Source organism: Microtus oregoni, unplaced genomic scaffold (assembly GCF_018167655.1).
Source record: "Microtus oregoni isolate MIOR12 unplaced genomic scaffold, Mior012 000033F_ref0000390, whole genome shotgun sequence".
In the NCBI taxonomy this organism is placed as follows: domain Eukaryota; kingdom Metazoa; phylum Chordata; class Mammalia; order Rodentia; family Cricetidae; genus Microtus; species Microtus oregoni.
The window spans coordinates 4,142,187-4,152,308 of record NW_024543092.1 but is presented as its reverse complement, the minus strand read 5'-3'; the positions used below and the strand labels follow the sequence as shown (position 1 = coordinate 4,152,308).

General features: G+C 42.0%; 1 non-coding gene across 1 annotated transcript; it reads right to left on the bottom strand.

Annotated features, from left to right (window-relative positions):
* Positions 1–1,083: 1,083 nt before the first annotated feature.
* Trnal-uaa lies at positions 1,084–1,166 on the bottom strand. Its single transcript has one exon. It is a non-coding gene; the product is annotated as a tRNA-Leu (tRNA).
* Positions 1,167–10,122: the final 8,956 nt, after the last annotated feature.

The following is a 10,122-nucleotide window of genomic DNA, read 5'->3' as shown; positions in this document are numbered from 1 at the left end:
TATATATACATATATATTACATACACATATATATCCCTTTAACTTCATAATCATCTTCAAAGTTTGAAAAGCAAACGTTTAATTGAAACAAAGTTCAATGAAGTCAGAGAAGGGTTTTAAATAATTATAACAATGCTCACGAATCGTTATCTCAGAGATGAATGATTCTATTTAAAGGAAGATTATTTATCAAAGGTGGGGTGGGGAGTTAACCTTCTGTCTGTGGTTGACACTGCCCTAACCTCCTAAACAGAGTTATTAAAAAATATCAGGTTTATCTAAACAAATAAATTTACCTCAACTTTACCAGTAGGCGTCGCTGTTTAAATATACTGATCACACTTCCCGTAGAGCTCTGAGCTCGGACTGGAAAACCAGATACATCATTCTGAACACCAGCCTTTGGATGCAAAGACTATTTCTACGACTCCAAATAACTGAATGGGGCCTGAAGATCAGATGGAAGTAAATGATCAGTGCTTCCTAAGTTTTATGTTTGTATTGAGGGATTTACTCACTTTCGATTTACTCAAAGGCTGGAGAGTTCCTTGAGCCGCACCTACACATTCTGTTTAAGATCGTATTAAAAATACTTTTGAAAAAAAATAGGAAAAAAAAAACCCCGAAAATATTTCAAATTTTGGGTCTTCAGAATAATGGTACCTACTTGGAGTTCACTGAAGGGTGGGTTGCGTGTGAACAGGTTAAATTTTGGAGACGAAAAAAAGAAAAAAGAAGGAAGGAAAATACAAAAGAAGAGAGTGGGAACAGAGGCAGAGAAAGGCAGAGGCAAATTTACTTTTTCCTTCTTTGGAAAAGCACTTTTGCAAAAACTTGCTTGGTACCAGGTCTCCCTGTCGGCCTCCTCCGGCCAGACAGAGTCAGCTAGCCGAGATTTCTGTCCCCTGCAGTGGGCTGGTCCCCGGAGACTAGGTCGCTTCACGGAGAAAAAACTAGCCTTACAGCAGCACTCTACTAAGGCTTTAACTGCATTTCTTCCGATTGGAAATTTGATTTCTAATATTTCAAGAAATCTAGACGTTAAAAAACGGTATTTTGAGAAGAGAACAAAAATAGCACCTATACCAGGAGTGGGGTTCGAACCCACGCAGACATATGTCCATTGGATCTTAAGTCCAACGCCTTAACCACTCGGCCATCCTGGTGCCGGCGTGCACTATCGCGTCTACTCTTCCTACAAAGCTTACACCAACTTCTTCTTTTTGTCCCCCCCCCCTCCCTTTTCTTTTTTTCCTGTTTTTTCTTTTTTCTTTGAGGCTTCTCCCGCGCGGGCTGCGTTGCGCTCCCGGCTTTTCCCGCCCAGCTACCGAGGCTCGGTGGCTGCCGCCCGGGTTTCCTGTCGCCGTAGCCGCTCACTGTCGCCCCGAGTTCTTGGCGGCAACGAAGAAACTGCAACTTCAGAAGCCGCGCTCGGGACCCGGCGGGCGGGCGGGCGAGCGGGCGGGGGCCTCGTGGAGTTGCGCGGGCGCCGCACACAAACCCCACTGCTAACTTCTGGGCTCAGAGCGGCCGTGTGACCTCGGGTGGCGTGGGAACCGGCCCGCAGGGCGAGCTTCGGTGTGTTTTTTCTAAATCGAAGGAGGTGCTGGCGCCCTGCACCTGGGCGCCGCTTTCCTTTCCCGCCCGTGGGGCAGGACGCAGCGGAAGGAGGCTTTGGAGACGGCTGTGCGGGCAGGGTAGTGCGGCTCAGTCCCCATTTCCCCCCCTGGTGGCTTCAGGCACGGACCCCTTTGCGGCAATCCGGTTCCTGCCACCCATACGGCTCACCTAGAGGGCCGTCTTTCCTTGTCTTTAACTTGTTCCGTTTTCTACTTTCGCTTTTGTTGTCGTGAGAAAACACCCTGAACTGAAGGCAATTTAGGGGGCAGGGGTTTATTTGCTTTACATTGGCCGTCACCCAGTCAATACCCCAGGGCCCAGGCTAGGTGTTCTCCATTAGCAGGTAGCTGGGGGCTGAGCCTTGCACTGACCACCCCACCTTGTTCCCCACCAAGGCCCTGTTCATTACAGGGCCGGCCGGTAACTTCTGTCTTTGACTATGAGTTTACATAAATCTGTCTGCTTCTGCCTCCTGAGCCACCCGAATGTGGCTTCTTCTGTGCTCTCTACATCCTTCAAAGCTGGGGGTCTGGGGACCCTGGCTAGGAGAGAATGACGGAATGAAGAAAAGACAGACACACGGACACAAACACAATGAAGCTGGGGTCAGTGTGTTTATTCGGTACAGCAGAGGTGTAGAGGTTAACTAATCTTGGTAGGTGGTCCCTGTAGGTGAGTTGTCTGCTTGTTTTTATACACAGTGGTCAGCTATAAACACAGTCGGACCTCAGAAAAACAACTTTGCCTTTCTTTCGAGCCTCGGCCGTATGGGTAATTTGGCTTTTCCAAATTGTTCCCTGGGTCAGAGGCCTTGAAGTCTTTGGCATGGCAGCATCCAAGTCAAAATACACATTCACTCTGGACTTCACTTCCTCTGCTCCCTATAGCTGAGCATATGTGAAGTCAACCAATCCTGTTGGTGCGCAGGACCTCTCTGATAGATGCTTTAAAGAGATAGTGGACTGAAGCTCCCAGAGACAGAAAGAAACAATACACCTGTATTAAAGACTAGACAGGGCTAATTGAATGATTGATTATTCTGGGCTATATTTAGCCCTCTTAATAGCCGCTCATTGTCTACCTCTGCGTTCTTCCTAATATCCTTGGGAGCGCGAGTGAATCCTTGTGAAATGCGCTAGGACCACTAGACTCCACGAGCCCAAGAGCTAAGAATAGCATCAGATACCATCTGAAACAAAGAGCAAAGATTCCATGCGTGGTAACAATAGTCTCTCTGCTATTCCCATCAGTGTTTATGAAGTGTCTGATTTATGACTGTCTTTTGTTCTCTAATTAAAAAAAAACTTCACCAACTCTTACCACATTGGAACATGATATTCAAAGTAATGCAAGTTTATGGCCATTCAGATTTGGCTCCAGAATAAACTGTCTTATTCCCTTTGAAGTGAGTTCTGTGTTTTTGCATATATATATATATACATATATATATATGTATATATATATATATATATAATACTGGGGATAAGGGACAAGAAGAAGCAGGGAGGATTATTCGGGCTTTGTGGTGTGTATCTATGATCTCCGTGTAGTCATGATCTGTATAATAGCGTTTCCACCAGGGTAGCTTAAGAAACAATGATCTCATAAGGTAGGATGGAGTCCACAGTTCTTGATGCCCAAGTGCAGGGTGGCTGCTGCAGGACAGCGTGGGATTCCTGAATCTGTGGCGCTGCTGGTGTGATACTCTCTGGCTCTGCCAGTGGTACGCGACTCCTCTAGTTACACGCAGTATTAATAAAAACGATAAATAGCTACTCTATGGCTTCGTGTTTTTTTTTTTTTTTTTTACTTTTCTGTGTAGCTAAGTACTCTGGGTTCTGAGCTTATTGTTTTAATTTTTAAATTGATGTTAAAATTAATGTGCAAAGCAAAGAATTTCATCGTAGCATTTTTATAAAGCACATTGCTCTTCTCATTGGTCCTTCTCTCGTGACCCATGACCCTCCACTTCCCCCAAGTAGTTCCCCCTTCAGTTTTATGTCAGATGTATTTTATTGTCCTTTCTTCTTCTTCTTCTTCTTCTTCTTCTTCTTCTTCTTCTTCTTCTCTCTCTCTCTCTCTCTCTCTCTCTCACTCTTTCTATCTCTCTCTCTCCTAAAACCTCTTCTTCCTCTCTCATGGTTCCCCCCCCTCCCTCTCTCTCTCTCAGACACACACACACACACTCACACACACACTGGGTGGGGAGAAAAGAGAGATTTAAATCTAGAGTCTGCACAAAAGAGAAGGCTGTGTATTTGTATTTCTAAGTCTAGTTTATTTTACGTAACGTAGTGTTCTCCAGTATGCTGGTTAGTTTTTGGTTTGGGTTTGGGTTTTTGTCAGCTTGGACACAAGCTACAGTCATCTGCTGAGAGGGCATCATTTGAGGAAACTTCCTCCATCAGATTGGCCTGGAGACAAGTGTGTGGGGAGTTTTCTTGATTGATGATCATGTGAGAGGAGTGGCCCATTGTGGTAACAGGTCGATGGTCCTGGGCTGTTAGGAAAAGGAAGCTGAGTGAGCCTTGAGAACAAGCCAGCAAGCAATGCTTCTGCGCGATTTCCGTTTCAGTTTCTGTCTCCAGGTTCCAATCGTGAGTTCCTGCCCTGACTTCCCTCAGTGATGAACTACGACGTCTAAACCATACAAACCGTTTCTTCACTCAGTTGCTTCTGGCAGGGGTTATTACAAGAATAAGTTCGGTCCAAAGTGGGTCCCCAAAATGGCAGTGCTGCTGACAATGTCCTGAATGACAGTCTGGGCTCAGCTCAGGATGGACTCTGACTGGGTAAACAGAAGGATTGGTAGCTAATAAACAAAAACCTGAATGCAGCATTCCTCAGAAATTTTGTGACTCAGGTTTTTTGCCACTTGCTTCTAGTCCGCAAGATGCTACTTCCAAAGTGGGCCCCCAAAACGGCAGTGCTGGGTTTTGGGTTTTTTTTTTTTTTTTTGTTATTATTTTTGAGAAAGGGCCGCAGGTAGCCCCTCAGTGTAGCCAAGGATGACCTTGAACTTCTGGTCTACCTTTCACGCGCTGGGATTACAGGCCTATACACCCATGTCCAGCTTTATGTGGTGTTGAGATCAGCTGGAGCCTTTGTGTACCCCAGTAAGCACTCTGCCAAGCAAGCTACATCCCTGGCCTTTCAAACCCTTCTTGCACCACAAAGATTAAGACGAGGGCAGTTTGCAGGAAAATGGGCCTGGAGTGGGTACCAGCTGGCTACTTGCGCTGACAACACAGAAAGCATCCTGTGTGATGCTGGGACAGTGGACCTGTTCCCTGTTATTTTTGATAAGGAGGTGTGGGATCACCCGTGGTCAGTCTTCTCTTTACCAGGGCTTGGAAACTGTCAGGAAAAAGTAGCAAAGCATGAAATGAACAAGAAGGACTAACGCACGGAATCCAGGGCCTCCATGCCCACAAGGGGGCAAGCTCTCTATAAGGAGGCCGATTCCTTCCAGTGTTGTGAAAGAGAACTAAGGTAAGTGTTTTACCAAGAGCTGGGGGAGCAATAAGTAAGTGTCCCTTTCTCATTTCCTCAGTAACTTTAATCTAGATGCGGATTATTGCAAAAGGCGTGTGTACATACGCAGCTTAGTCCACGGCAGCTCCTGCCAGCCAAGCCCACACACTGTGCACTCTGAGGCCTCTTCCCTTGGATTGATCCATCAGGAGTTGCTAATATAATCCCGAATGTGTGCATATTTACCGTTGCTATTTTATTTTGCAAATTTGAAGGAGGAGTTCAGTTACTCCATCGCTCCACGGCAGACCTCTGATCTGCAGGTTTTTTCCTTTGAGGTTTGAACCACAGTATTTACTTTGTACTTAAGGTTTTGTGACTTAATGCTTTGAGAACAATACATGTTTGTATTGGCTTTTTTTCTTCCAAATTAAAAAGTAGGGTAAATACGGAAACAACAGACTAAATAGAATTGACACCCTGTTCCCTTCCTGTTTCATCTATCAGAGAGCAGTGCGGTGGGGAGGAGGTGACGGTCAGAATGGCTTTGATACTTTAGGGGCTTGCAAAGCTCTGCAGGCCTTTACATTGTCTATTGGTTTAGTTAGTCACTTTGTTTTCAAAAAATATGTGGAGAGACCCCCCCCCCCACCCAGGAATGTCTGTTTCTCTGTTTTGTTCTTCAGTTCCCTTGTTCTAGGTTTGGACTCATCCTCTTGGGGTAAATCTAGGATGATCTAGGGTTCTCTTGCTTTTTTAAAGAAAACCTATTTTCTTTTGTTCTTTTTTCTAAGCACTCTGCCATTGAGCTACACTGCATATATATATATATATATATATGTGTATATATACATATATATATGTGTGTGTGTATACATGTATATATGTGTGTATAATCTATCTATCTATCTATCATCTATCTATCTATCATCTATGTAATCTATTTTCTGCCACTTTTTTCTTTCTCACAACCTCTTGTAAATATTTATTATGAGATTCATTCCTCCCTCCCTCCTCCATATCCCAGGCTGACCTGGAACTCACTACATAGCCCAGGTTGACTTTAAACTCATGGTAATCCTCCTGCCTGTGTCTCTCAAATGTTGGATTGACAGGCATTGGTCATGGCACTCATCCTTTTCTTTTCTTTTATTTAAGACACTAACTCATTAATACCACTGGATTATCTTTAAAATATTCACTGCAAGTTGTTTTTACTGGTAGCCACAAGAAAAGGAGGGGTCTGTCTGGGTTGCAAATCCTGCACTGCATGCTGCGGGTTCATTTTTAATGCCATACCGAGAGGAAGCTGTGAGTGCAGAGACTGTGGTTTCCCACTGGAACAGAGAACTCCTTGAACAATTACCTCAAACATTGATAATGGCTGGTGCAGGAAGTCCTTTTGATGAAGTGTAGAAAAAGGGATTTTTGAATTTCCTTAATAGTTGGCTTTCTTCTCCCAAATGCATGTCTTACCACTAAGTGACATTTCTTGTTTGACAAGTTACCCCTCACCCCCCCTGCTGCCCCATCAACCAGATTGCAAAGTGTGGCTGAAGATTATGAAGAGACCATGTCACTATGTCCATTTAAGGGAGCATTGCACCAGGGCAAACCACAGGGCAAGGCAAAGAATGAACTAGTCAAACATTCCTATGTGCAAGAGAGAGCAAGAAAAATTCCTGGGTCTGTCACGTGGAGACTAAATAACTCCTTTTTAATGGGGGTGACATTCCTTGGATTGCCCTCTTCTTTGTGAGGACTCTCCGATTGCTGCTTGAAAGACAACTGCCACCCAAACATCTGTCTGTGCCTCCAAGCCCAGCTGAGTTCTCCCATTAGCAGGTATAGCTCAGGATCCTCCTACATCCATTCCTTGCTCTTTAGATCCTGCAGACTAACAATGGCCTTGCAACTATTTAATTCACAGATGCATGAATTGCAAATGAAAAAATTACATTGTGTGTCTGTGTATATGTGCCATGCCTGTGTTGAAGGCAGCATGTGAAAGTCAGAGATCAGTGTATGAGAGGTGATTCTCTCCTTCTACCATGTGAGTTCTGGGAACTGAACTTGGGCTTGGTAGCAAGTGTGTTTACCCACTGGGCCACCTTGCAGGTTCCTGATAGGTATTCTGGCACTAGCAAGCTTTGTGGGTCTAAGCAGTCTATATGGGATGCATGGGGCCGGAATACACACAGGAACGGACTGGTTTCTCTGGTGATTCTCACATGCATCTTCAGTGATTGATGTTATTTTAGGACTAAGGGCTACAGTTACTGACCTGAAACATAGCCGTTCACAACTGAGAGCAGGCAGTTATTCATTTTGCATAAATTAACTCATGATGGATGCTATAAAATAATCCCACACTATTTCAGAATTGAGAATAATAAAGGGCTATTTACTTAGGGGCACATTCACAGATCATAGTACTCTGCATGAACGAGGACAGGAATCCAATCATCCAAAGGCCAGGAAGAAGAGCAGGCATGTGCTTTACCTAGGCATTTATAAGAGGCCACCCTCAAGTGGCCTGGTATCTTAAAAGGCTACTAGCTGAAGGAGTTCCTACAGCACCTCCCCTTTTAGTTTAAATAAGAGAGTTCTAAGCCTAATACAAAACTATATACAATAAAAGCAAATATTAAGTATAAAAATTAGAATTACAACCATCATAAACTATATCAAGTAAGAAACATAAGTTAAATATTTCAATAATTATCCTATCCTAAGGAATCTATGTCTTGTATTTGAATAGCTTAGCCAAGTCATGAGAGGGAAGTAACTATGACTAGCTATCTAGTCTTCAACCCCATTCAAGATCTGAGAAGGGAAATAATTACTTGAATAGACAGGAAGTACAATCAAGTAACTTCCAACATGTGCAATAAATGACAGAGACAACCTGAGCAATCAACCAAAGTCTCATCTGCAACATTGGAACAACCAACTTTGGCTAAGGCCTAAACCATTTTCACAGGTAGGAAAATTTTCAGAACTGACTTGCCCCATCTTGGCAAGGTTTGGTAATATTTTTTCTTGTATCCTGCTTGTCCTGTCTGGACACTGTGAATTTTGTCAGTGGTCAAGGCATGGATAGTTCCTTGCCCAAAGGCCAGTTTAGCCAAGAAGAAAACAAGCTCCAAGTGGAGTGTCTTCAGTACTCAACAATTTCTCAGGAATAGATCGGTGCTGCCAGAAGCAATTGTGTCTCACATCAAAAGAACCCTAAGTTTTTAAATGCCATAGTCTACAGTTCTTTGAAGTGGTTGAAAGTTACCGACCTATGTGGAATACAATCTCTATGTATCTAAAGAACCTGATTAGTCTAACTATAAGTAAGACAAACATGGATGACTAGAAACCTATAATATTTAATATCTATATAGAGTAAAGACTAAGACTTCATATTAAAATATTCAACAATCTTTAAACAACTGTGCAGCAAATGAGGACAATGATCAGAGGTAGAAATATATAGTACAATATGACAAATATATCCTAAATTGTATCAGCATACAAAATGTCTTAAGCAGAAGTAAAAGCTTGCATGTATGCAATATGACAAAATAACTTTGCCTAGGTGTACAAATATTGCAAACAGAAATAGGAGCATATTCAATATAATTTGTATCAATATACAAGAATCTATACTAGTGTAAATTGCCTATAAATAATAACTTACAAGTATCCACTCTATTACTCACTATTATTATTAGTGTAAGTAAGCTCATACTAATCTACCTATTTTTTGGTTGATTTATCTTAGTTTTTTAAATTAATTTTTATTGAGCTCTACATTTTTCTCTGCTCCCATTCCTGCCTCTCCCTTCCCACCTTCCTCCTCCAAGGTCCTGATGCTCCCAATTTACTCAGGAGATCTTGTCTTTTTCTACTTTCTATTTCCCATGTAGATTAGATCTATGAAAGTCTTTCTTAGTATCCTCATTGTTGTCTAAGTTCTCTGGGATTGTGGTTTGTAGTCTGGTTTTCTTTGCTTTATGTTTAAAAACTACCTATGAATGAGTACATTTGATAATTGTCTTTCTGTGTCTGGGTTGCCTCACTCAAAATAATGTTTTCTAGCTCCATCCATTTTCCTGCAAAATTCAAACTGTCTTTATTTGTTTCTGCTGTGTAGTACTCCATTGTGTAAATGTACCACATTTTCCTTATTCATTCTTCGGTCGAGGGGCATGTAGGTTGTTTCCAGGTTCTGGCTATGACAAATAAAGCTACTATGAACATAGTTGAGCACATGTCCTTGTGACATGATTGAGCATCCTTTGGATATATACCCAATAAAAGTGGTATTACTGAGTCTTGAAGAATTGACAGTTTTGTTGGGTATAGTAGTCTGGGCTGGCATCTGTGGTCTCTTAATGTCTGCATAATGCTTGACTATGACCTTCTGGCTTTCATTGTTTCCAATGAGAAGTCAGATACAATCTGATAGGTCCACCTTTTTAAGTTACTTGGCCTTTTTCCTTTGCAACTCTTAATATTCTTTCTTTACTCTGTATGTTTAGTGTTTTGATTATTATGTGGTGACAGGAATTTTTATTTGGATCCAGTCTATCTGGTGTTCTGTAAGCTTCTTGTATTTTCATAGCTTTATCTTTCCATAGGTTGGGAAAATTTTCTTATATAATTTTGTTAAATATATTTTCTGTGCTTTTGAGTTGAACTTCTTTTTTTTCTTCTATACCTATTATTCTTAGATTTGGCCTTTTCATGGCGTCCTATATTTCCTGGATATTTTGGTTTAAGCTCTTAAAGTAGCACTATTAATATCATGGCATCATACCAGCCACTTGGAGTTGTTATTGTGGAAACTTCTTCTTGGAAACTTCAAAGATTACTGCACAAAAATTCATTGTCTCATTGTGGAAAACTTAAACATTATTTATATAGATATTATTCAACAAAAGGTATGATAGAGACAAAAATAGGTATAAAAAAAGTAAAATTTTTCCTAAATTCTTTCTTGTTTCTGTTCCATACCAGATGGTTCCTGACATGAGA